At 46.8% G+C, this 26,634-nt stretch overlaps 1 long non-coding RNA gene and 1 pseudogene across 4 annotated transcripts in view; one reads left to right on the top strand and one right to left on the bottom strand.

Annotated features, from left to right (window-relative positions):
- LOC125755828 (phosphatidylinositol N-acetylglucosaminyltransferase subunit P-like) lies at window positions 1-4,633 on the top strand (annotated as a pseudogene).
- A 5,293-nt stretch (window positions 4,634-9,926) lies between these two features.
- The window catches only part of LOC112655442 (uncharacterized), a 29,424-nt gene continuing 12,716 nt past the window's right edge, over window positions 9,927-26,634 (bottom strand). For 2 of the 4 annotated variants that reach the window (XR_007413204.1, XR_004819110.2), the window contains exons 3-7: window positions 17,763-17,872; window positions 15,624-15,746; window positions 12,186-12,612; window positions 11,960-12,113; window positions 9,927-10,349 (exon numbers count right to left, since the gene is read on the bottom strand). This is a non-coding gene — a long non-coding RNA (uncharacterized LOC112655442). The remainder of the gene's footprint in view (window positions 10,350-11,959; window positions 12,114-12,185; window positions 12,613-15,623; window positions 15,747-17,762; window positions 17,873-26,634) is intronic. The other 2 variants (XR_007413205.1, XR_004819111.2) reach the window with 2 other exon arrangements.

Here is a 26,634-nt window from a genome sequence, read left to right on the forward strand (position 1 = left end):
GTTCAGGTCCTTGGGGTGCCTGGCTGGCTCAGTAAGTAAAGCATTGACTCTTGATCTCAGAGTAGTGAGTTCTAGCCCCATGCTGGGGTAGACATTAGGGGGGAAGAGAGTTCTGGTCCTTGAATGGGATGAGGTGGGAAGGGGAAAGAAGGCAACCAGGTAGTAGGAGCAGCTAAAAGCCCTGGAGCATGGGACTAGGTGTCAGGTTGAAGGTCCAACAGTGGACAGTAGAGTAACTGGTCCAGAGCCTCAGGAAGACCTAAGGACTGTCCTTATCTCCCTACATCTTCTAGAAAGAAGATTGATGCCTCTGCCCAGGACTCTCCCATTCCCGTGGAACTTAGAGCATTGCACTCACACCCCTCGAGCATTGCAGAGGCTTGTGACAGAGCTGAGTTTACACAGGCAGGCTGTAAAACAGAAAGGGTGCTGAGGTAGCCAAGCTGTCGGCAGGGGCCTGAGTGGGAGCTTCAAGGGTCAAGATTGTCTAAAGCCATGGGGAAAATGTTGGAAAGTTTACCTTTACCCTTGCCAGAAAGAGCAACTGATGGCTTTGTTCTTTTCTAAAGCTCCCAATTTGGCTTCATACTAGATCTTGTGTGGGCTTTTATTCCTGAATCTTGGCTAAACTCCTTAGGCTTAACCTATTGGACTCAAAAATATCGAGCAGTTGTATTGCCTGCCTACCTCCTCATGACCATAGTAATAGGTTACAGACTCCTATTTGGAATAAACATCAGGAGTACCTCTCCTCTCAATGCCATTAACACAATCACAGATAACTATGCTAAAGACCCACAGCCAAAAAAAAAAAATTATATAAAAGAAAACGAAATATCAAGGCCATTCCAGCATTAAGAGATATTCCTATTAGTGAAGCAAACCAAATGTTCTTTCTTGCAGCCAGAGAGCTTTATGCCAAAAACTAAATTTTAAAAAAATTTATTTATTTATTTATTTATTTATTTATTTATTTATTTATTTATTTATTTATTTATGAGAGACCCAGAGAGAGAGGCAGAGACATAGGCAAAGAGAAGCAGGCTCCCTGCAGGGAGCCCGATGCAGAACTTGATCCCAGGATCCTGGGATCATGACCCAAGCAAAGGCAGATGCTCAATCACCGAGCCACCCAGGTGCCGCCCCCAAAAACTGAGTGGTATATAGACTAATCCCAAGCATTTACTATAATTTTTGACCAAATAATTTTGACCATAATTATTTTGACTCTCTCTCTCTTGCTAACACCCAATACTGAAATGTAAGAAAAAGTAAGTTGAACTTCTTAGATTAAGTTCCATTAATATTATAAACATTCTCAAATATTAGTTACTAATGGGCAGAATAAATAAGATACTTTTGTTAATCATCATTAACAAAAGAAAGAAAGCAGTGAACCAGTGAAGTGGGGGGATGAGTAGGAACCCAGACCGAAAAGGGAGTGCACTAGAAGGAGCTATTTGAGAAATCATAGTTTTGAGGACACAGAAAGCCCTAAAATGTTGGGAAAAAAGAGACATTTAGAGATCAAATGTAGAGGAAAGAGCACTGGACTAGGTCCAGAAAGTCTATATTTGAATCTCATCTTCGGTGCAGACTTTAGACAAGTCATTTCCCATAATTTCTCCATCTGGAAAATCAGAGGATTAGACCAGAACTTAAAATCCCTACCAAGGTTGACATTCTAGAATTCCTGACTCCCCCAATCAAAATCACGCTGTGCAAGTCTTTTTCTAGTCCTGTCTCCCATCTGTGTGACTGAACCAGCCTGGCCCTCCCCACTGGGTACTTCTTTCCTTGTGACATGGAATTTGTTTTCTGGTGGGTAGAAGTCTCTGGGTTCTCCTGTTAGACATGAGCCTCTGAAAGAAGAAACCTGTCTGGAACTCCCAGCTCTTGGAGCCTCCCCTACAGTGCTTTGCTAGCCTAAGAGCTCTGTGAGGTCCCCAGGCAGGGATGCCTGTCCTGTCACGTGGCCTCCTCTGGGCTCCTGAAGCAGCCCCTGCCCTATCCCCAGGCCCCAGGGCTGCCTGGCCAAAAGCAGAGAACATCGGGAGCTCTCCACAACTGCACATTAAACCTTCTGGACCTGGAGGCCTCTCCACCCCAAGGAGCCGATGTTTCTTGCTGAGGAGCTCTGGCTGCACCGAGTAGATGAAAAGCTGTCTTCACAGCAGAGTGAATTCCCTCAGACCCAGAGCAGCTGCTCCCCAAAGTCTCCAAAAACAAAAATCCTCATGAATAAATATTAGGGAAGAAATGAGGTTTCCCAAGAACAAAAGCAGAGTTGAAGAAGTTACTGAAAGAAGTTGGGATCTTTCATCTCACCAAATATGTCACTTATGTGTCGCCCCAGACTCTCCTTGCCAAGCCCCCTCCCACTCCACTGATCTGCAGCCACATCCTGCTTCTGCCTCACATGGAAACAGGCAGCACCTAGGAGATCATCTGCTCAGACTTTCCTTCAGAGGAATAGAGAAACCACAAACAGCTGCCCCCTGAGCCCTCCTGCCAAATTCCAGCTCAGACCGGGGATCTTGATGACCTCATTGGTATCTGAGCTGGAACTCACTTCTCCAGAGACAGAAGGGCTGCCAAGGACCCCTGCAGAGTCCCTGGAAAAAGGAGAGGCTGCATGGTGGGTTCACGTCTGTGCCACACCGGGAGAGATGTGCCAAGATCTCCACCCAAAGACTGAGCCACCAACTTGCCAATTGGCAGCTTGGGGTGAGTCCCTCCACCCCACCATCTCCACCCTGTCCCGTCAAAAAGCCCCTTGCTCTTCCAATCAAAAAAGATCCCAAGTTAGAGCCTCATTCGCTCTCATCTGGATGCCAATATTCAATGCAAATATCCTTGGGAGAAAATGTGCTTCTGTGCTAATGGACTTATCAGAATCCTTCCAAAACAGTTTTGCCGAAAGAGAAGGTGTAAGAGAGCAGGAGGGCCCTGGCAAGGCGGTGGAGCCGTGGGGTCCAAAGGTTCACAGCTCCTACAAGGTCAGTGCCAGAGGGGGAGCCGTGGGATTCGGGTAGAACAAGCCCCTCGTGACGCAGGTGAGACCAAGGCCCAGAGAAGGAGAACACCTTTCCCAGCGTCTCCCAGCAAGTCAGTAGCAGAGGCCAGACCTCAGGTCTCCGGACCCAGCCCTGTGCAGATAAAGGAGAGCCCAGGGCCTGAAAGACACCCCTTGGCTGCTTCAAAGGTTTGCCTGAGCCGGTCCTTCCCCCATCTCTGCCTCTGTAATACTTGGTTCCACCTGGACTGACCTCCACTCTGGGCTGAGAGCCCTGCAGAGCAGCACAGGTGGCCAGAAAGGGGTGGGGTGAGACGGGGAAGGGGCGAAAGATCGTCCTGTGGAAAGATTGAGAAAAGTCTGCTTCTTATCTGCATCAGACCCCGTGAACCCTGTTAAATCTAGACTAGTGCTCCCCTTTCTGGTCCAAAAACCCCAAAGAAAAATAGTAACGCTGTAGGGACCCCTGGGTGGCTCAGTGGTTAAGCGTCTGCCTTTGACTCAGGGCGTGATACTGGAGACCCAGGATCAAGTCCCATGTCGGGCTCCTTGCAAGGAGCCTGCTTCTCCCTCTGCCTGTGTCTCTGCCTCTGTGTGTGTGCGTGTGTCTCATGAATAAACAAATACAATCTTTAAAAAAAAATAGTAATGCTGTCATCTTTGGATGACACACTAGATTGGCATGCTAATCAATTATTCCCTATCTGGACTCCTCCAATGACACATTTCTTTCCCCTTTACCTTATAGTTGTTTTCGTAGCGGAAAAAGAGTGAGATCTTAGAATCAGGCCTGGGAGATTTGGGTTAAACTTTTCTAAAAATTTCAATATATGACTGTTAGTGAATGAATGAATAATGAATAAATGCATCCTTGTAATTCCTGGAGTACCTAAAGTAATTTTTACACATTGCGAGTGCTCAATAAATGTTACTTGAATTAATGCATATGATGTGTCTTATAGTGGAGCAGCTGGCTGGCTCTGTCAGTGGACTGTGCAATTCTTGATCTCGGGATTGTGAGTTCAAGCCCCATGTTGGGTGTAGAGATTACTTAAAAAATAAAATGAAACAAAGTACTATTTCATCTGCATCTTATTTATTACATGAGAAAAGGAAATCTGCTGACATCTCCAAAGTTCCTGGCCAGAACAATTCAGAATTGAATGTTTGGCCTACTACAATTTATGCCAATGCTGATGAGAACTCCCACTTTCTGGGGTCCCTCCTTTTTCTTCACCCTTGGCAAGTGAATTTCATTGCAGAAGATGGGTAAAGATGGATCTGTCCCAGAGCACCTCTAGGCTATGCTGGGCTTGCTAGGCTTTCTCTCTTCCTACCATATTCATATAATACTTACTGTGAGCTCCAGGGCATCTTGCAAAGCAGGCATGTCTTTGTAAAATACTGTTAGTTCATACAACTCAAAGAATTTCTTTTTTCTTAAATATTTTGTTTTTGGGCATCCCTGGGTGGCTCAGCAGTTTAGCACCTGCCTTTGGCCCCGGGCGTGATCCCAAAGTCCTGGGATCGAGTCCCACATCGGGCTTTCTATGTGGAGCCTGCTTCCCCCTCTGCCTGTGTCTCTACCTCTGTGTGTGTGTGTGTGTGTGTGTGTGTGTGTGTGTGTGTGTGTGACTCATAAATATAAATAAAAAATCTTTAAAAAAAAGATTTTATTTTTGGGACACCTGGGTGGCTCAGTGATTGAGCATCTGACTTCGGCTCATGTCATGATCCCGTGGTCCTGGGATTGAGTCCTGCAGCAGGCTCCCTGCATGGAGCCTGCTTCTCCCTCTGCCTATGTCTCTGCCTCCCTCTGTGTGTCTCTCATGAATAAACAAATAAATAAATAACTTTTCTTTTTAAGCAATCTCTATAATCTGTACACCCCATGTGGGGCCAGAACTCAAGAACTTGAGATCAAGAGTTGCATGTTCCACCAACTGAGCCAGCCAGGCAACCAGCAACTCAGAGAATTTTAATCACCCGAGTCTAAAAGCAATGATTGGGTCTCACCTCTCAGCAGCCTCTCCACTCTGAGGCTGCCTCCCTGACCCAAGAGGCTCACCTACTCTTCCACTGGAACCCAGGTCTTTGTTTCTTCCCATGAGTTTGGCTTCTACTTTTCTAAGCATTTCCCAAGTATACTCAATATAACTACTCAGATTCCTAGAACCTTTCTACACTGCCTTTCTTCCAAAGTTCCTTCTCTCTTGTTTTTTTCTTAAATATTCTTTTTTTTTTTTGGTAAGATTTTATTTATTTATTCATGAGAGACACAGAAAGAGAGGCAGAGACACAAGCAGAGGGAGGAGAAGCAGGCTCCATGCAAGGAGCCCAATGTGGGACTCAATCCCGGGAATCCAGGATCAAGCCTTAAGCCAAAGGCAGACGCTCAACCGCTGAGCCACCCAGGCATCCCCAAAGCGTCCTTCTCATTCCCAAGTATATTGGTCAAAACTTGCCCACAGTGGTGACTGGGAACAGGACTAAAAGGAAGGGAAATTCTCTCCCAGCATACAGCTTGGGAACTCATTTAGAGTCTCCTTTGGACCTTACATAGGACCTGGCATACAGTAGGAGCTTAATAAATACATGTTACATGAACATTGGTTTAATATATAAATATTAGTTTAATATATAAATATCTGTTTAAAAATAAATAAATAAATATTGGTTTAATATATCATATTCCTCTGATTTTCTTTAGACTACAAATCCCCCAAGCACAGGCTTAAGAACTGTGTCTCTCCTCTCAGGATGCCTCCTAACCCAGAGGCACTATTTCCTCATTCTACAGGAGGCTTCTGAGAACAAATTCTTCCCACTTCCATGTTCTCTGAGCCCCAAAACTTTACCAAAGCCCTTGCTTAATGATGACCTGGGCCCATGTTTCTCAACCTCAGCTGATATTCTGGCCTAGAGAATTCTTTGATGCAGGGGCTGTCCAGTGCATCATAGTATGCTTAGCAGCATGCCTGGCATCTCCCCCATGAGAGGCCAGGAGCGACCCTCTCTCCATTGTGACAATCCAAAATGTCTCCAAACATTACCAAATATCTCCTGTGGGGTTTTTTTTTGGGGGGGGGGTGGTACAAAATCACTCCCGCCCTAGACTGCAGCAATAAAAGAAGCAATTGCTTTGCTTTTTATTACTCTGTGGGAATGGAAAATCTTTTTCTAGTAGAGGAAAAGTTGCATATTTATTAGATTAAGAACTGGTGAGTAATGTCCTTCCAACCCTGGGGGTTTCTCAGAATTGAAACTGGGAGCACTCCAGGTGAGAGAATTCCTGCCTGAGACAAAATTTCCATGTCAGGTCATTGGGGTACACACAGAGTGGTGAAAAAAGGAAGTGGAAAAGTGTGAGGGCATGCCCCAGAAGTTACTAGAAATGGCGATTACTTTCCATTCCTCAGGACCTGCCAGCGCTCTAAACCTGGGGTCAAACACATAAAGGCCTACTCTGGTTGGATCCTACCTGCCTGCAGGAACTGGAACCCAGAGAGACCAAGTGACTTTTCTGATGTTGCACAGCACATCAGAGGGGGAAAAAAAAACCCAGCAAGATATGAGTTCCCTTTGAAGTTAGACATCTGAAAGCCAAGGGAACACGGTACATCCCCACTGCCACCCAGAACCTGTCTGCCCTAATCTGACTCTGGAAGCACAGACTAGACCAGAGCGGGAGGAGGGAAGCATCTACTGGTGATGTTCACTTGAGGGGTGGGGGACAGGGCTGCTCACACTAGCAGGCTGCTTCCCAAGATGCTCTGGGTTGCTGGCTTCTGAGCCCACTATCTCACTTTCGTGTTGCTGTGTGGAGATAAGCTATCAGCTTCTGCAGAGGATCAACTGAGGAAGTTGGGAGGGGTAGCCTTGGCAGCTGGCAGGAAAGGGCTGGCAGGAAAAAAAAAAAAAAAAAAAAGCAAAGTATCCTGGGGACAAAAGTGCTGACTGGACAGTTCAGGAGGGAAGAAGGGGGAGCATCGAGGCAAAGGGAGAAAATGAGAGAAAGAAAGGCAGAGAGAGGCAGAGAGACCCACAAGAAAACTAAAATGACTCGGCCAAAGAGAACTTGAGTAGAGAGCTTTTCCCCTCTTTCTATTAAAATTGTATTTTCTCACCAATCTGTAGAGGTGCTGGTTTAAAGTGTTCTTTCCACCTGTCTTGCCTTCAAAGAGCTAATGCAAACCAAGTATTCTTAAAACACATTTGTGGATGCCTGGGTGGCTCAGGGGTTGAGTGTCTGCCTTTGGCTCAGGTAGTGATCCTGGAGTCCCTGGATCAAGTCCTGCATCAGGCTCCCAGCAAGGAGCCTGGTTCTCCCTCTGCCTGTGTCTCTGCCTCTCTCTCTCTCTCTCTGTGTGTCTTGAATTAATTAATTAATTAATTAACGAATAAATAAATAAATAAATTTTTTTTTAATAAATAAATTTTTAAAATGTATTTGTGATCCCCACAAAGGATCAAGTCTTCAAGAGTGATTTACTGTGTGACTTCAGGAAAGTCATTCAACTGTTCTGAGGCTTTATGCTCCTCTCTTTAAGAAAAAAAAAAAAAAGGCAGAGATTACCCCGCAGGCTCTAAGGAGAGGCCTCATGGTCTAACTCACTAGAAGTGCTAAAGAGCTGTTCTTTCATCTGGAACTACCTAGGGAGAGATTTTCTTACCATGAGCTTTTACATCCTCATTCATTTGAATTGGCGCTCTGGGAGCCGGGAAGAGAACAGGTATTTTTATCTTACTTTAATGGATAAGCGGTGGTATAACTAGTAAAAAATGGATCTCTCCTTTGTTACACTCCTCTGCATACTGTGGAGAAGGCCCAGGCTTTCCCCCTTGAACAGGATTCTAAGACTTGGCTGAGCAGACTGGATTTTGGGGGATAGAAGGGGACCCTGCTCTTTGGAGAGGAGAGGCACCCATAGACTGGCATAGGGGCTGCTGGTATCATCAAAAGGCTTGAATTGGGAGCTCTCTCCTGAACCCAGCCACTCAGCCCACAGTTACACAAATCCATGGTATGGCCTGCTCTGGCTCTGTTTCAACGCAGGAACTTAACACAGGGCTATACTCCATAAGGCCCTGATAGGACAAGTCATAGGTGAGTCAGGAAGCAAAGCCAGTAATAAAACTTCCCAGGTCTGTGCCCTTCAGAGGCAAGAACAGTCACGTCTTCTTGTCCTGTCTTATGTGCTCACTCTCCCTTTCACTTTCCTCCAAGGCCTCCTCTCCCTTCCCACCCAACTGCTAGGTGGCAGCCCTTTATTTATACTCTTTTCTCCAAAGCCCTCATCCTCCAGGGGGCCGACTCAGATTACACCTGCTCTTGAGGAATCCTTCCTTTACTTTGTTATTAGATCCCCAAATTTGTCTACAAGAACAAGACCCTGGGCACACAGAAAGACAGCAGTAAATTAGGGGTGAGTTATATGTCTCGGGTGATGTGTGTGCTAGTGTGTAAGTTAACACCACATGGATGGAATCCAGAGCTGCCCCTGGTCAGGTGCTGCCTTGGGCTCTGGAAATTACCATTTTTAGGGAACTGGTTTCTAAAGAGTGGAAGGGACTATGATTCCCCTTGGTTGTTATTCCTTTTCTTTTTTTTTTTTTTTAAGATTTTATTTATTTATTCATGAGAGACAGACAGAGAGAGAGAGAGGCAGAGACATAGGCAAAGGGAGAAGGAGGCTCCCTGCAGGGATCTGGATGCAGGACTCGATCCCAGGCCCCGGGAATCACAGCCCAAGCCAAAGGCAGACGCTCAACTACTGAACCACCCAGGCGCCCCAGTTATTATTCCTTTTCTATGTGAAACACAGCCCTGGCCCTATGTCCCGCCTGCCCAAGACAAAGACCAAGTGGGAGGGCAGCCTGGGTGGCTCAGCGATCTAGCGCTGCCTTCAGCCCAGGGCATGATGCTAGAGACCTGGGATGGAGTCCCATGTCGGGCTCCCTTCATGGAGCCTGCTTTGCCCTCTGCCTGTCTCTCTCTCTCTCTCTCTCTCTCTCTCCCCCTCTGTGTGTGTGTGTGTGTGTGTGTCCCTCATGAATAAATAAATAAAATCTTAAAAAAAAAAGAGAGAGAGACCAAGTGGGAGAGGGTACCCCCAGTGGGTGCGGGCTTCCTCCAGAACCACCCTGTGATATCACTGTTGAAGTGTCTGCCTCTCTGCTTTGAAGCCCACTACAGAAGAGTCTCCAGGAGGCAGAGGAGGCCTCCGTCATGCAAAAGACCAAAGGGAAGTTCCAAGTTCAAGTCCAGGAACAGCACTAGAGAGGAAGGGTCAGGTCATCAAGCAGAAGGAGCCTTTCCCTCAAGGAAGGATACAAAATTACCGAGGAACAGGAAGAGCTTCCTCCTGTCTCTACCTCCAGGATACCCAAGACCTCACTCCCTCTGCTCCCCGCCCGCCCCCCCCCCCCCCCCCCGTCCTTCCCCGACCTGCTCAACCGGAGAGAGACAGGGTCCCTAGACCTTGCAGGAGCCCCCTGAGCCAGGCCGGATCAGGGAAGGACGCCCGGGGAAGCTCCCAGGCAGAGCAGGGCGGGAACGCCGGGCCAGGGCTCCCCGGGCTGCGGCCGGACGGGTGCAGGAGGCGCAGGGGCCCGGCGGGCCGCGGCCGGGGCCCCCGCTCTCCGCAGATTCTTTTCCAGGGTGCGCGGGGTGCGCGCGGGCGGGAGCAGGAGCGAGACGAGCGGGCGCGCGAGGAGGGGCCCGGGAGGGAGCCGGGGCGGGGCGGCGGCGGAGGCGGCGGAGGAGGCGGCGGGCCGCGCGGCGTGGGGCCGAGGCGCCGCTAGGGTGCAGCTGCGGGCCGGGCGGGCGGCGGGCAGGGCCGGGGCGGGCGGAGCGGCCGGCGGCGCAGGCGAGGCCGCGCGGTGTTGTGTTTCCACTGTAACTATAATTAGGCGGATTCTGTGTTTATTTAGGCTGAGAGCTGTAAGATAAATGACAGCTTCGAAGATGCTTTTCAGCACTTCATAAATCACCCACGGGCCCGGGCGGTTGGCTTCTGCCCCGCCTGGGGTCGTCCTCGCGCCCTGCCCGCCCCCCCGCCGCCCCGGGGACCCGGGCACCCCTGGGACGACCCCCGGGACGATCCCCGGCGCTCCCAAGGGAAAAGGGTGCCTGTCCTTCCCGAAGCTGGCAGCGCCCGGGCACAGGCGGGGGGGGAGGGGGGCAGGCTGGTAGCAGGGCGGCCTCCTCCCCGAGGTGGTCCCGGGGGCCGCGCGGGGCTCAGGTTGACAGGCAGGCTTGCCCTCCTCTGGGAGAAGATGGTCTCTAATCGGCTCTAATTCAGGCTCTCTTCCCTGTGCCTGGCTGACACATCTGGAGATTTACAAGAGACATTTGAGAAGTATTTATAGCACAGGGGACTTTTCCTTCCCCTCCTCTGAGGGTCTGAGCCTCTCTAGGAGGCTCAGGGTGGGAGGCTCCGAGTCCTTTCCCATAGGAGAGCGCATTCTTGCAGAGGGGTGGTGGACAGCAGGCCCTCTCCCCGTTGGGACCTTGGAAGTCCCTGGCCAGGAAAAAGAGCAAAAAACTGGATGGTGACGCACCCGCTGCCTGGCCTGGCCTGGGTCAGGTCAGTTCCCTCAGCAGGAAGGGAGAGCAGGGTGGAGTGGAACATTGGGCCTATAGGGCTGGGACTGCAAGCATGCAAGCAGCACGCAGAGGTGGTAAACCCGACAGAGAAGTGAACGTGGTCTGAACCAGACACCTTCTCATGCAGAGGTTTCAAATCAAAACAGCCACTGCCAAGTCCCAGGTCAAGTGTCAAAGCTAGTGGCGTGGACCCTTCTCTTAGTCTGGGAGCACGGATTTGGAGAAATTGGCCTTGGTAAAACCAGCAGGCCAACATTCAGTAGGCAAAAGGCCACAATAATCTTATGAGGCCCCGTGCTGCCAAGCCTAGGCCCAGCGCCGGTTTGGGGAAGTTTCACCAAGCCAGCAAGGAGAGAAAGGGATTCCTGGCTTCAGACATCAAGGTCTGGCCGAAGGAAGGAGAGGTGCTATATGGGCACTGCCCTGTCCCCTGGGCCTAGTCCTCCCCAGAAGGGGTCTGCATTCCACCAGAGAACAAAGCCATCTTCTCATATGGAATGCCGCACCCACAAGAAAATAAGCAGAGAGAGCAAACTCAGGAGCTCTGAGTAGATGTGCTCACGTGTGTGACCTCGTGATCTCTATCAGAGTGGCATTCCTCACTTATTTGGTATTGATTAGCCACTGTCTCTGAGTCAGGCACTATGCTAGGTGTTAGGCACAAAAAGGTAAAAGACACAACCCTTTCCCTTCTATTCTAGTGGGAGAGATGAACATAAAAGCAAATCATCACAAGTGGTTATTATGACGACAAGTACAAAGTAGGATGGAGCCTGGCACCTCCTTGAGGAGACTGGGTCTTTTCTCTCCAAGGGTCTTTGGTGCCCCAGAGTGGGGGTTTGGGGGATTCCTCAAATCTAGGAGTAGCTCTGAAAACACTACAGAGCAAGGGTTAGGAGCGTGGACTCTACAGTGGAGCATACTGAGTCTGAATTCCAAGTGCAACATGGGACTTAAACGCATGACCCTGAGGTGAAAGGTTACATGCTCTTCCTACTGAGCCAGGAAGGCACCCTCAGTCTGAATTCCAATTCTGTCACTTAATAATGGTATGATCTTGAGCAAGTGTTTGACTTCCCCATACCTCTTCTACAAAAATGGGGAGGAAGGGCAGCCGGGGTGGCTCAGTGGTTTAGCGCTGTGTTCAGCCCAGGGCCTGATCCTGGAGACCCGGGATTGAGTCCCACATCCTGCTCCCTGCATGGAGCCTGCTTCTCCCTCTACCTGTGTCTCTGCCTCTCTCTCGCTGTGTGTGTGTGTCTCTTGTGAATAAATAAATAAAATCTTAAAAAAAAAATGGGGAGGAAGAGGATGATGATTACTATTGGGCTTACCTGGGGATCCCTGGGTGGCTCAGCGGTTTAGTGCCTGCCTTTGGCCCGGGGCGCGATCCTGGAGTCCCGGGATCGAGTCCCACGTCGGGCTCCTGGTATGGAGCCTGCTTCTCCCTCCTCCTGTGTCTCTGCCTCTCTCTCTCTCTTTCTATGTCTATCATAAATAAATAAATAAATAATAAATAATAAATAAAATAAATCTTAAAAAAAAAACTATTGTGCTTACCTCATAGGGTTAGCATGAAGATTAAGTGAGAAAATGCAGATCCAAGTGCCTGGAACATAATAAGTGCTCAATAAATGTTAGCAATGGAAAGGGAAAGAGAGAAAGAAACTGAATGGAAGAGAAAAGGAAGGAGGGAGTTTGAGAGAGGAGGAGAGATCAAGAAAGCCTCTGTGTGTTTAGGCAGGAAGAAAATTGGGAGAAAATGCTCAGGTCCCCTGAATGAGGGAAGTACTCTTTGGGAAGCCCCTGCTACCATCTCCATAGTTTGTAAGCACTTTCTGGTGAACTGAAAGGATTTGGTTCTCATCCCAGCTCTTCCATTAGTTGCTAACATGTTCTTTCTCAGTCTCCATGCTTCAGCTCCTCCTCTTTGAAAAGAAGCAGGCGGGCCTCCTTCTACAATCTTCGTTTCTGACATTTTATGGATCTGTTCAAGAATGCACACAAAAAATGAATGTTAGTATGTACATAGATAATTTTACAAATCAACTGCAAGACTGTATTGTTGCAACGGTTTCTAAGCAATGCTCTATCGCTGCTAAATGTCTTTTGTGGCACTCAAAATGATGATATATTATCAGCTGTCCTCCGTCCTGACAAACATCTTTGTGACACTATCAACAGCATAACAACCACACTGGGGCTGTAGCAATGTCAATGTCAATGTTGAAAAGGTCAAATTTCCAAACCCAGGGCCATTTTGGAAGTTTACCCCAGGTTCAGGCTACTCAGAAGAACTTAGATCTGCCATTTTTCTGAGACCTGATCTTTCTGATTCATATTTAGCTTTTCAAGTGCCCTTGTTCATCCAATTTAGTCGACTATACTGAATATTTTCCATGTGCTGGAAAACTTGGCTTAAGTTCATTGTCTTTTAAGGGGAAATACATGCAAGCAGATCAAAAAATGCAATAAAATGCTGCAAATGTGGCAACAAAAGTCTGAGAAGGTGACACTGGGGATGGTGAAGAGGAAGTGGTCTGTTTTCTCCCCTGTCTACACAGTGTTCTACACGTGCATACTTGTTTGACAAGTGAACCACCCAGTGAATAGCTGGGAGTGGAAGACTGCAGTGAGGGGGGCGGTGGGAGAGACAAGCAGGAAGGGAGAAAGAAATCTACCTGCCCACATACAGTGTTGAGACAATCAAACGAACTAAATTATAAAGCAAGTAGGAATGGGATTACACATCTCTAAGAACAACTGTGTGAGGTCAGAAATAGATATGCCCTGAAGCTTTCTTTCTGCCCCAACTCTTAGAAAAATCCCCAGGCTACAGATTTCCTGGCCAAAACAAGTTGAGCAGCACTGGGGCAAGGGGAGAACTTTCTTCCACCCACACCAGAAGAGCTGAATCCCTTCCTCCCTGACTGTTAATGTGGAAGCGAGGTCCTCCTCTTGCCGACTACTAACATAGTTGGATGAGGATGAAGCAAATCTTTCTAATCTTCATATGATCAAAGGCCACGTTGCATCTTGTTGCATCTGGGGCTTACTCTTGACTTTGGAGTCTGATACGCACAAAGGAAGACAAAGTTATAGGTTTATCTGTCTTATGGCTCACAGATTTCACCAACTACCAAGAGGACTGGATGAGAACATGTGAGTTAAGCCACACAACCAGCCCTACCCAGGTGGAAGAACCGCAAATATGTGGCCAGCTCACAGAGGGTGAGGATTGACAGCTTCCTTGCCAAAGACAGTATACTCCTTTCATTTATATTTCAGTGTAAGGTACTAAAATGCAGAGAAGTGCAATAGCTGTCACATTTCGTAATGGGATCCGTCTTTACAGCCCAGATCGTCGGAAAACTTCTTACAGAATAATAATTCAGCCCTCCTCGGGGCTTTGCTTCATTTCTGCTCTCCTGGGGAAGCAAGCAAAGAAAACTAGGCATTTCCTACTCAGCCCTGTGTCAGCCTAGAGGCACTGAAATCCTCTGTCTGGTTAACTTGAGGTTTTTCCCATTGTCAACAATCTGAGAGGAAGCCTCAGACTTCAGCCAACTTTTACAGGCAGATCCCTGTTACTGTCACCCACTGATATCTTTCTGCTGACCCCTGGCTTCAAACTTGGCTCAGTCAGTGCTCTTGACTTTTCCCACACTCGGCACTTCCAATCTAAGAAAATGCAGCAGAGCCTGTTTTCCAGTGTAAGCATGTAAATTCCACACTCATCAACTCCAGGCATTTGCAACTCCGGCTTGGGCCCTACTCAGGAGACAGACACAGACGATGGAATTTGTTTTTAAAATCTGCCTTTCAGGTTAAGAAGATGGTGCCCCTAGTTTTTGTCAGGAGGCCCTGTAATTTGAATGTTTCTCTAGGACTAGAGAGAGGAGCCACAAAGACCCACAACACTCCTTCACCAATGCGCTTTGGTAATCAGCAGCTGAGAGCTCTCGCTCATGCTAGGTAATTCTATTTGGCTCAACAAACATTTATTGAGTACCTATTAGATGCCAGGCGCTGTGACAGGTGCTGGCAATTATTGCTCACAACCTGTACTTGTGAAGCAGTTGGCCAGGGTTAGAGATGCTGTTAGGTGGCTGAGGGATAAAGGACAGAAGGGACAACCAAGCTCATCGTCACAGCGCTCCGTCTTTCAGAGAGCATCTTACACGTGAGAGAAACAGAAGCACAAAGCAGTCAAATCTCAGGATAACTCATTTGCTCTGAGTCAACTGCTTGTCTCTCCCTCTGAATCATAAGAGTAGTAGACCGAGCTGAGGATCTAGAGTCCAAAGACCTGGGTTCAAATTCCAGTTCCTCCATGTAGTTGTGTGAGCATGGGCAAGTTGCTTCACCTTTGAGTCTCAGTTTCCATCGAAAAAATGGAAATCAGAATATTTGTCCTGCTCACCTCATAGGTCGAAGAGAAATTCAGAGCAAATAATGCAATGTGGACTAGTGCTTCTCAAACTTTAATGTGCGTATGAATCTCCTGGGGGGCTTGTTAAACTGCAGACTCTGGGTCAGACGTGGGTTGGTCTGAGAACTGACACTGCTAACAGGCTCTCCGGTGATGGTGCAGAGCATGGCCCATGGGTCACACTTTGAGTAGAAGTCTATGGACTGGGATGCCTGGGATCCCTGGGTGGCTCAGCAGTTGAGCATCTGCCTTTGGCCCAGGGTGTGATCCCACAGTCCTGGGATCGAGTCCCACATCGGGCTCCTGCGTTGAGCCTGCTTCTCCCTCTGCCTCTGTCTCTGCCTCTCTCTGTGTCTCTCATGAATAAATAAATAAAATCTAAAAAAAAAAAAAGAAGTTTATGGACTATTTACTAGTCAGACAAAAAGGATGATGATACCCAATAAGCATCACTATCTAAGTAAACATCCAGAACTCATACAGAATTCAGTAGAGCCATACTAAGTGATTAGAGATGTGTTAGGCAGTGTTAGGCAGCCACATTTGGAGCAATAGGAGAAACTTACAGCATGGCTTTGCTTACTTAGGTGAAACCATTAGAGAATCCATCTGATCCATCCAAACTCAGCAGCTAGGTCAGAAAAGAAAGAGTGGAATTCTTCTATCTCCTTCAGTTAAAAACATTTGCCCTGGATATAAAACATTTAGATAAAAATCAGAAGGCCCTTGATCCTGCTAGATCATATCCTGTACATTGTTACTATCTCCTGCCAAATTTCTATAGAGTCTTAAAGCTGTTGGAACAGATATGCTTGAGGTTAGGCACCTCATATCCTCCCCAGTCCTGAGCTTGGGCCTTATCCTAGTGTTTGAAGACCCTTTTGAGGTCATTTCTACCTGCTTCTGAGCACTGATGTTACCCTAGATGAGAAACATATTTCTGTTTTTCAAATGCTTTCAGAAAAAGCCTCTGCAGGGGCACCTGGGTGGCTCAGTGGTTGAGCGTCTGCCTTTGGCTCAGGGCATGATCCTGGGGTCCTGGGATCGAGTCCCACATCAGGCTCCCCACAGGGAGCCTGCTTCTACCTCTGCCTATGTCTCTGCCTCTCTGTGTGTGTCTCTCGTGAATAAGCAGTCTTAAAAAAAAAAAAAAAAAAAAAAAAAAAACTTCTGCATTTCCCTATGAAAATGACCACACACTCACACCCTTAGGAATATTTATATTTAGTTAATGTTTGTGTATCTCCTATGGGCTCAGGGGTAATCCGAGTAGTGTGCAACCTGGAAGAGATGAGCTGGACTCTGCTTGTCCCAATGACCTACAAAGAGATGATCCATGTCTTAGAATGTGCACAGCCAGATCTCCAAGGGCCAAAACAAAGCATAAAGTTGAGGGAATTATTGAGATAAATAGGAGGGGAAATATTATAATGAAATATTTTTGGTGGGAGGCAGGAGTCCCAGATTTTAGTCTTATCTTTGCCACTACTCTACTGATCTGGGATGGGGCTTCCAACATCTATAAACAGAATTTACCTGCTTGTAATGTACATACCTCTTCTGTGGCTAGAAAGGATTTATGATTCAAAGGAGATATGAAGGGAAAAAATGGTAGTAAAAAGCAAGAAAGCAAAACATAGAAATTTCTTTTCTCACAACTCTGGAGGCTTAAAAGTCCAACATTAGGGAGTCATCAGGGCTGGTGTCCTCTAAGGACTCTCTCCTTGGCTTGTGGATGGCCATCATCCTGTGTCTTCAGATAGTCTTCCCTCTGTGCGTGTCTGTGTCCTAATCTCCTCTTCATATAAGGACACTAGCCATATTGCATTATGACTCACCCTATTGGCCTCAGTTTGCCTTAATTGCTTCTTTAAAGAACATATCTACAGGGGTGCCTGGCTGGCTTAGTCAGTAGAGCATGCAAGTCTTGACCTGGGAGTTCTGAGTTCAAACTCCACATTGGGGATAGAACTTATTTAAAATAAAATTAATTAATTAACTAATTAATGAATTTTTAAAAACCACAAAAACATGTGTCACACTCTGGATACTAGGGAATATATTTGGGGGGGGGATATATTTTTTAAGTTAACATTCCCCCAGTGGTTTTTACCTATATTTCTCAGTTGCTGGTTTCCTGCTTCTCTTTGGGTCTGAGAGTTGGGTTCAGTTGAAGCTAAGGGGAATCAAACAAGACTCTTATTGGAATTCCCTCCAGAACTTTCCTTGGAGAGCAACAGGCACTGGAGTCCTAGCTCCTGCTCCAAAGTTTGCTGCTGATGCAAAGTGGAGTCTTTCCTGGAGAAGGGAGGGCTGGGAGGAGTAAGTGGCGACAGTTTATCTGAAGCTGGCGCTGGGTTCATTAAGAGGCCTGGTGCAGTTTATCTGCTTCTTGTCCACAAGACTCAGCTGCTTCGAACGCAGAGTCCAGGCCTGTCACCATCCCAGCCCTGGCGGCGTCAGGTTGGAAGAGTGTGAAACAGGGCATCCTCTCCCCCCACTCGGCTCCCCTTGCCTCCAACTGTCTGTCCTCAAGGGGTCAGATAGGAGCTGCAGTTGTAGAAATGAGGCTTGAAGGCCCTCTGTCAATGCTTTCTACATACCCCTGAGACAGTGGGGTCCTGAGAGTTCACTTGGCTGCTCCAGCAAAGAAGAGGCCCAGACCTCAGCGGAAGGAGGTAGAGAGAGAAGAAGCACAGACTTACCTTTATCAAAGCCACCTTGCCCTAAATGTAGATGACACTTATTTTAAGTGGTCCCATTTGTCCTTGTTCTTGCCACATTTTGATGTTGGGGAGTAGGATAAACTTCTCTACTGCAAGAGAGGAGAGCAAGGGATTGTCAAGCCTCTTTCCTAATGTTGAACATTAAGCAACTCAGTGGTAGAATCAAACATGGAGGGACGCTCAGTGAGCTCACTCAGGGATGCTCACTGAGGGTGGCTCAGTGGTTGAACGTCTGCCTTTGGCTCAGGGCGTGATCCCGGCGTCCTGGGATCAAGTCCTGCATCAGGCTCCCTGCAAGGAGACTGCTTCTCCCTCTGTCTATGTCTCTGCCTCTCTCTGTGTGTCTCTCATGAATAAATAACTAAAATCTTTGAAGAAGAAGAAGAAGAAGAAGAAGAAGAAGAAGAAGAAGAAGAAGAAGAAGAAGAAGAAGAAGAAGAAGAAGAAGAAGAGGAGGAGGAGGAGGAGGAGGAGGAGGAGGAGGAGGAGGAGGAGGAGGAGGAGGAGGAGGAGGAGGAGGAGGAGGGGAGGAGGAGAAGGAGGAGGAAGTAGAAGAAGGAGAAGAAGAATCAAACATGGAACACAGAGCTCCTAAGTCCTGGACACCTTTTCTGGGACTGAGGCCCTGGCCAGGCCTAACATTCCTTCAATGCAGGGGAGAGTGGTGACTTGTCCAAACAACTCAAAACATCTGTCCCAGGAGGGAGGAGACACCCCCACCCCCAGAGGGTGAGTGCATTATTCAACTATTTGGAGTAGACTCCAACATCTGAGATTATTAACTTCCTGCTCTATCCAGAGAGTACCACCACTGTATCTACTATTGGGATTCATTTTCAGAAGACTATTGACTTTTTCCAGGAAGGTGGAAGGCAGTAGGTGGATTTATGCGAGTCAAAAGGACGGGATCCCTGGGTGGCGCAGCGGTTTGGCGCCTGCCTTTGGGCCAGGGCGCGATCCCGGAGACCCAGGATCGAATCCCACATCAGGCTCCCGGTGCATGGAGCCTGCCTCTCCCTCTGCCTGTGTCTCTGCCTCTCTCTCTCTCTGTGACTATCATAAATAAATAAAAAATTTAAAAAAAGGAAACAGTTGTTTTCATGGAAATCTGCCCCATTGAAACATGGAAAGTTGTTAGGGCGCTGAGGTCTCCTGCTCATCTCCAAATTCAGCTTCCCAGAGGGGCCGATTTACACTTACCCTTTGTTATCTGCTTCTCCTAACTCCCCATCTGGATTTGCTTCCTCACTCCAGGCTCCACAGTGTACCGGGATGTCACTCCAAGTACCAGGGTATCACCAGGAAAAATCAGGCACCAACATTCCTCAACACACATCAGTGGCCATGTAACTCTGTGCCCCAGACTCGATCACCTGCGGTGTCTGTCCGCTACAGCCTGGTTGTTAAACGCTTGGGGCCGTGGAGCCAAGTTATCCCGTGTTTAATCTCAGCTCTTCTTACTGGCTGTATACTTAATCTCTCTAAACCCCTATTTCCTCATCTGTTAAACGGATGTAATAAGAGTATTTACTTCTTGGGATTAAATGAGATCAAGTGCTTAGCACAGGGCTTGGGCGCCTGGTAAGCACCCCATAAACGTTAGTTATTATCTTCAGTGACTTTTATGGAGGTGGCTTCCACACTCTCCACACCCATGTTCGTCCTTCCAGATTGCTATGTCTGCCCCCGTGGGCCTTCCTCTACTTTGTGTGCCCCTGTACCTTATAAAACATGATCATCTCTATGCCCTTTGCCTAGTAGATGCCCTTTCTCTCTTACTTCCATGGAGGCACAAAGGGCAGATGCGTTATTTGGCTACCTGTTTCCCAAATCTGTAAGTAGAGAAAGAGCACAAGGCCCTACCCTCCAGATAGCTGGAATGGAGGCCACTTGACCTTCCATAGAAACCCTCAGCAGCCCCCGTCCCAGTCCAGCCCTGCTCCCCCTAGCCTGGAGTGGGGGCTTCGGGGAGGTATGGAGCCCTATAAGTGTTCTCCCCGGACCCTCAGCAAGCTGCTTATCAGGGACCGATATGCCAGTCCAAGCTGCCTTGGGCCCGAGCTTGCCATGACAGCAGGAGCTGCCTGAGAAGAGAGGCTGAGATAAATGAAGGATCCTTCATCCCCGTCAGCACGGGCCAGACAGAAACCAGGTGCAGGGCAGCGAGCCTTCATCTTCTGTAAACAACTTCCATCGCCCACTGCGGCTGCTTGAGCCTGAGACAGGGATTAGAAGCACGGCTTCTGCAGGCCTGGGGCCTCTCAGCTGGACGGCACCTGAAAGGGCGCAAGATAACTGGCTGCTGGGAAAGAGGCTTGAGGAAACCCGGCCGGCCGTCCACAGGGGGTTTGCTTGACCTGGCAGGAGAGAATCTGATATCTAAACAGTTCCCTGAAGCCCTAAAGCTCTGAACGGTCTCCAACTAAATATTTGATATCACACTAGATAACAGCCCAGGGCTCTTCCCGGCTGGCGGGAGAAGGCTCTGCTTGGGTGGAGGGAGGCCTCACCCGTACTGGCTTCAGCTGACTTGAAGGGGAGGCCTTCCAGTTGGGCTGGTTTTGCTGTCCTTTAACCTGGGATAGTCCAACTAGGGGACAAATGTTGGTCTTCTGGGATGCCTGGGTGGCTCATTGGTTGAGTGTCTCCTGTCAGCTCAGGTTGTGATCCCTGGGGCCTGGGATCACGTCCTGCATCGGGCTCCCTGTGGGGAGCCTGCTTCTCCCTCTGCCTATGTCTCTGCCTTTCTCTCTCTCTCTCTGTGTCTCTCTCTCTCTCTGTGTCTCTCATGTATAAGTAAATAAAATCTTTAAAAAAAAAAATTGTCAGTCTCAGTGAACTCATGAAGAGACCTGGAACCTAAATCTCGTTGGAAGGCAGTCATCCCCTCCCTCTCCCACTTCTTTGGTAGAAGGTCCACTTTCTGGAGCTGAAAAAAATACCTATGACTCCCTGTGCTCAGCTTCATCCACCTGAGATGACAAAACAAAGTTAAGTGCTTGAATCCCAGGAGGGAGGTGAGGACGGACAGGCCTGGCCAAATGAAAGAGTGTCCCTAAGTAGAAGTCCTATTTTTCCAGCATTTCTCCAGATGAGAAAGTCCCCAATCCCGTGTTCAGAGTTCCTTGTAAGATGATCAGAACAAAAGCACGCTTCAGATAGTACTGCCTCCGAAAGGGTGTTCCACCTCTGGTTGTAAAGTAGGAAGCAAGAGTGAAGGATATGGCTCTCTGGCCAGACAGACCCGAGTTCAAATCCCAGCTCTGATACTAGCTATGAGATCTGGGCCAGTTATGTGACCTCACTAAGCCTTTCCTCATCTGCAAGACAGGGACAGTGGTACAGTCACAGCATGGTTGCAAGGGTCAAACAATGAAACGCGAGAAGGAAGCACTTACCCAAGTACCCGGTACAATAAAGGCTCAATAAATGGCAGCTGGTGTCTGTAATGAGATCTCAGCCAATCAAGCAAACTTAGAGACAGGAAAGTGAGATTTATCTCAGAACTGCTTCACAGGGGTATGATTTGAGCACAGAATATGGCTTTATTCTTTTTTTTAAACTTTGTATTTTTTTAAAGATTTATTTATTTCCTTATTCATGAGAGACACAGAGAGAGGCAGAGACCTAGGCAGAGGGAGAAGCAGACTCCCTGCAAGAAGCCCATTGTGGGACTGGATCCCAGGACCCTGGGATCATGACCTGAGCCAAAGGCAGAAGCTCAACTGCTGAGACACCCAGGCATTCCTAAAACTTCCTATTATAGAAAATTTCTTTTTTTTTTAAAGACTTTATTTATTCATGACAGAGACACAGAGAGAGGCAGAGACACAGGCAGAGGGAGAAGAAGGCTCCCCACGGGGAGCCTGATGTAGGACTCGATCTCAGGGCCCTGGGTTCATGACCCGAGCCGAAGGCAGACGCTCAACTGCCGGCCACCTATGCACCCTATTATAGAAAATTTCAAGCAGGGGTACCTGGGCGTCTCTGCAGTTGAGCATCTGACTTGGGCTCTTAGAGTCATGATCTTAGAGTCCTGAGATTGAACCCCACACCGGGCTCCCTGCTCAGTGGAGAGTCTGCTTCTCCCTCTCTCTCTGCCCTGCACCCCACTCATGCTCGCACTCGCTCTCTCAAATAAATAAATAAGTAAATAAATAAATACTTTTTTTAAAAAAAGAAAAATTTAAACATATACATAAATGACAGAATAGAATGGACTCTCCTAAACCTAACGATACCTAGTTTCAACACCTATCAATCAAGGCCAATCTTACATTGTCCATACCTCCCTATGCAGGTAGAGTCTGTTTTAAGCTAGATATTTTGGCCACAAGTCTAGGTTTATTTTAATAAGAGAAGGAATGTGGAATTTAGAGCCTAGAGAAGTGTTCCACTCTAGGCGGATCACTTAATTTATTTGACTCTCAGATTCTTCACCTATAAAATGATGATAATAATACTCGCCATATACATTTCACAGAGCTCTTGTAGAAATGAGCTGCCTTGAGAGGGCCTTATAAAAAGAAGTGCTATGCAAGCATGGGTTCTTAATGTCCCGCCTCTCACTCTGTGGCACCAAGTATGCTCTGAACAAACATTTATTGAGGCCGTTGTTAAGTGTTAGGTTATGCCAAAGAAAAACCTGTTCTTCAATTTTGGGTTGTGCCCCTAAGCCTAGCTGGTCACATTGCAAATGCTGTCACTAAGGCACCTGGGCCAGACAGAATGGATCACTCAGTGTGTCTCAAAGAATCCCCTCAGTATGCATGTTCTGTTGGACCAGAGACTCACTTCTCATACTCCATGTCCTTGTTCAATGTCAAGGCCTGCAAAATGTCAAACTATGTCAGGTCTCCAGGGCTGTATCTCCGTTAAGGTTCAGAGTGAGAATTACAGAGACAGCAAGACCTCAAAGTTAAGACCTCAAAATTACACTTTGAAAAAAAGAAGCTGTCCAGGACATAACCAAATCGCCCCTTCAAAAATTATTTGGAGTTCAGTCTTACATCCAGACTTTAAAGGCATGAGAGGAGAGCAGAAGGGGATGTGTGACCCAAAGTTTGCCCCTAAAGCTATTTTGGCTTCAGCTGGAGAAGATGGCTATTTCTCTCTTGTTTTTCTTCCCTTCAAAAGAAGAGAATTCAGGATTTCATCCTTGCCCCAACCCCTGCCTCCTGGTGGCCCAAGAAAACAATATTTTCCTGCTCAGCAGGGCAAAACCTCTAATTTCTACACTGAAGTTCCCTGCTGCAGACAGATTTCTCCAGCAAGTTATTTTCTCACCACTGAGCCCTGGCTATTTTGCAACCCTGGAGCACATCAGGGCCGGAGCAGAAATGAAAGGACCAAGGCTGTGTCAGCTGCACTGGGGCCCAGGTCACTGGCGATCAAATTTTTTAATGAACATGGAGGCCAAGGACTTGAAAGGAAGGTCGGGGTTCCCTGAAAGGCGAATACAATATGTGTCTGGATTATTAAATCCTGAACATGAAGCCATCAATGTCCTTCCAATAGTCATTACTCCCAGGAGCTCAGGGCTGCCCTGATTGATCAGGTCCCTCAATCTCCTGGATGCCTCTGACTTCATGCTGTCAAAGAAGCATGAAGGACACTTGACCATAGGGATATGTCCCAAGAATCAGTATTTTGATGCGATATCTGCACTCTCATGTTCATTGCAGCATTATTCACAATAGTCAAGATATGGGAACAACTTAAACGTCCATCAATAGTTACATGATAAAGATGTGGCTTGTACACAGAGTGGAATATTACTTAGCCATTCAAAAGAATGAGATCTTGCCATTTGCAGCAACATGGATAGGTCTTGAGGGTATACCTTAAGTGAAGTAGAGAAAACCAGGTACCAATAATTTCACTCATATGTAGAATCTAAAAAAAAGAAAAAAAACAAAACAAAACAAAAAAAACACCCAAAACAGAAGCAGAATCATAAGTATAAAGAGGACATTGGGAAAAAATTAAAAATAAATAAATAAAAAATAAAAATAAATTTAAAAAAACTAAAAAAAGAGGACATTGGGAGTGACCAAAAGGGAGGGGCTGGAGGATGGGCAAAATAGGTGAGGGGAATTAAAAGGTACAAACTTCCAGTCATTAAATAAATAAGTCATGAGGAGGAGAAAAGTACAGCATAGGAAATATAGTCAATAATATTGTAAGAGCATTGCATGGTGACAGATGGTAACCATGCTTATCACAGTGAGCATGATATCTAGAACTGTCAAATCACTGTGCTGTATACCTGGAACTAATATAACATTGTATGTCAACTGTACTTTAATTTTTAAAAATTTACATATATTGCAATAGTGTTCAGCCATAAAAAAAGAAAGAAATCACGCCATTTGCAAGCACATATAGATGAACCTGAAGGACACTATGCTGAGTGAAATAAGCCAGACACAGAAAGATAGATATTGTATGATCTCATAGGTAGAATCTAAAAAGGTTGAATTCGTAGAACCAAAGAGTAAAGCAGAGGTTGTCAGGTACCTGGAGGCAGGGAAATGGAGAGATGTTGGTCAAAGAGTACAAATCTTCAGATTTAAGATGAGTAAATTCTGGGGAACTAAGGTATAAGCATAGTGATTATAGTTAATAACATTGTATTGTGTACTTGAAATTTGCCAAGAGAATAGATCTTGAGTGTTCTCACCATGCACACACAAACTCACACACACAAACTATGTGAGATGACAGATGTGTTCATTAACTTGACTGTGGTAATAATTTCACAATGCATACACATATTATTAAATCATCACATTGTACACCTTAAAAAAATCATGTTGTAGGGACGCCTAGGTGGCTCAGTGGTTGAACATCTGCCTTTGGCTCAGGGTGTAATCCCGGGATCCCTGATTGAGTCCCACATCAGGCTCCTTGCATGGAGCCTGCTTCTCCCTCTGCCTATGTCTCTGCCTCTTTCTCTCTCTGTGTCTCTCATGAATAAATAAATAAAATCTTTTTAAAAAATCATGTTGTAGGGGCAGCCTGGGTGGCTCAGTGGCTTAGCGCCACCTTCAGCCCAGGGTGTGATCCTGGAGACCCTGGATCAAGTCCCACGTCGGGTTCCCTGCATGGAGCCTGCTTCTCCCTCTGCCTGTGTGTCTGCCTCTCTGTGTCTCTAATAAATAAATAAAATATTTTAAAAAATAAAAATAAAAAATCATGTTGTACAACCTAAATACATATAATTTTGTCAATCTTACCTCAATAAACGTGGAGTGGGGAAGGAATGAGATAATACATGCCTACATGAAAACATTATACATATGCTTTATAATCATCATCATCACTCTCCTCCTTTGGTCAACCTCCTCTGGATCTCTTCAGTACGTTGGGCTCAATTTAACATTTATTTGTTAGTTCAATAGGCATCAGAGAGCCAACAAATGGAGTAGGTACTGGGAAAAGCAGGACTAACAAGATGATCTCTGCCTTCAAGGTAATCAGAGGATTAGAATGCACAAAACCAAAGGCTGTGGTAGAGGCACATGCAGAGAATGAGGATCTAGGGGAAGGGCTCCTAACTCCAACTGAGTGGAGGAAGTAACAACTGGGCTGAGTTTAGAGGATGCATGGGAGTCACTCAGACAAAGGAAAGAGTGGGGGGCGTTCTAGGCAGAGATGAAAACATGCAAAGCCATGCAGTTTAACTGACATAAAAGTAAGCTATTTTGAATTCCAAAAGTCATTGCTGCTTCGAAGGACACAATCAGCAAGAGTGAAAAAGCAACCCATGGAATAGAAGAAAAGACTTGCAAATCATCCATCTGAGAAGGAGTTAATATCTGGAATATGTAATGAACCCCTACCACAACAACAACAGAAAACAAACAGCCCTCTGAAAATGGCCAAAGGACTTGAATAGGGTGCCTGGTGGCTCAGTGGTTGAATGTCTGCCTTCGTCTGCCTTTGGCTCAGGTCATGATCCTGGGGTCCTGGGATCGAGTTCCACATCAAGCTCCCCACAGGGATACTTCCCCAGAGAAGACATACAGATGACCAATGAGCACATTAAAAGATGCTTAATCTTTTAAATTATTTATATATATAAATATAAATATAAATCAAAACCACAATAAGATAGTACCTCACACCCATTAGGATGGGTACTAGGAAAAAAAACAGAAAATAGCAAGTGGTGGTAAGGACATACACAAATTGGAAAACTTGTGCACTGTTGGTAGGAATGTAAGATGACATGGCCACTATGGAAAATAGTATGGTGGTTCCTCAAAAAATTAAGACTTATCATGGGGGGCCTGGGGGGCTCAGTTGGTTAAGCATACAACTCTTGACTTGGGCTCAGGTCATGCTCTCAGGGTCATGAGATCCAACCCCACATCCAGCTCCACACTCAGTGGGGAGTCTGCTTGAGATTTGCTCTCTCCTTCCCCTCCCCCCACCAAAATAAATAAATATATTTTACAAACAGAGATATATCCAGCAATTCCACTTCTGGGTAATGCCCAAAAGGTTGGAAAGCATGGTCTCAAAGAGATATTTCTTCATAGCAGCACTATTCACAAATAAACATGGAAGCATCCCAAATATTCAACAACAAATTAATAGATAAACAAAATGTGGCATAGATGTACAATGTACTATTAACCAGCTTTTAAAAGGAAGGAGGGCAGCCCCAGTGGCTCAGCAGTTTAGCGCCGCTCTCAGCCCAGGGCGTGATCCTGAGCTGTTCTCACCATGATCTCACCAGGATCAAGTCCCTCATCGGGATCCCTGCATGGAGCCTGCTTCTCCCTCTGCCTATGTCTCTGCCTCTCTCTGTGTCTCTCATGAATAAATAAATAAAAGCTTTAAA

This window comes from Canis lupus, chromosome 9 (genome assembly GCF_003254725.2).
Source record: "Canis lupus dingo isolate Sandy chromosome 9, ASM325472v2, whole genome shotgun sequence".
Lineage (NCBI taxonomy): Eukaryota > Metazoa > Chordata > Mammalia > Carnivora > Canidae > Canis > Canis lupus.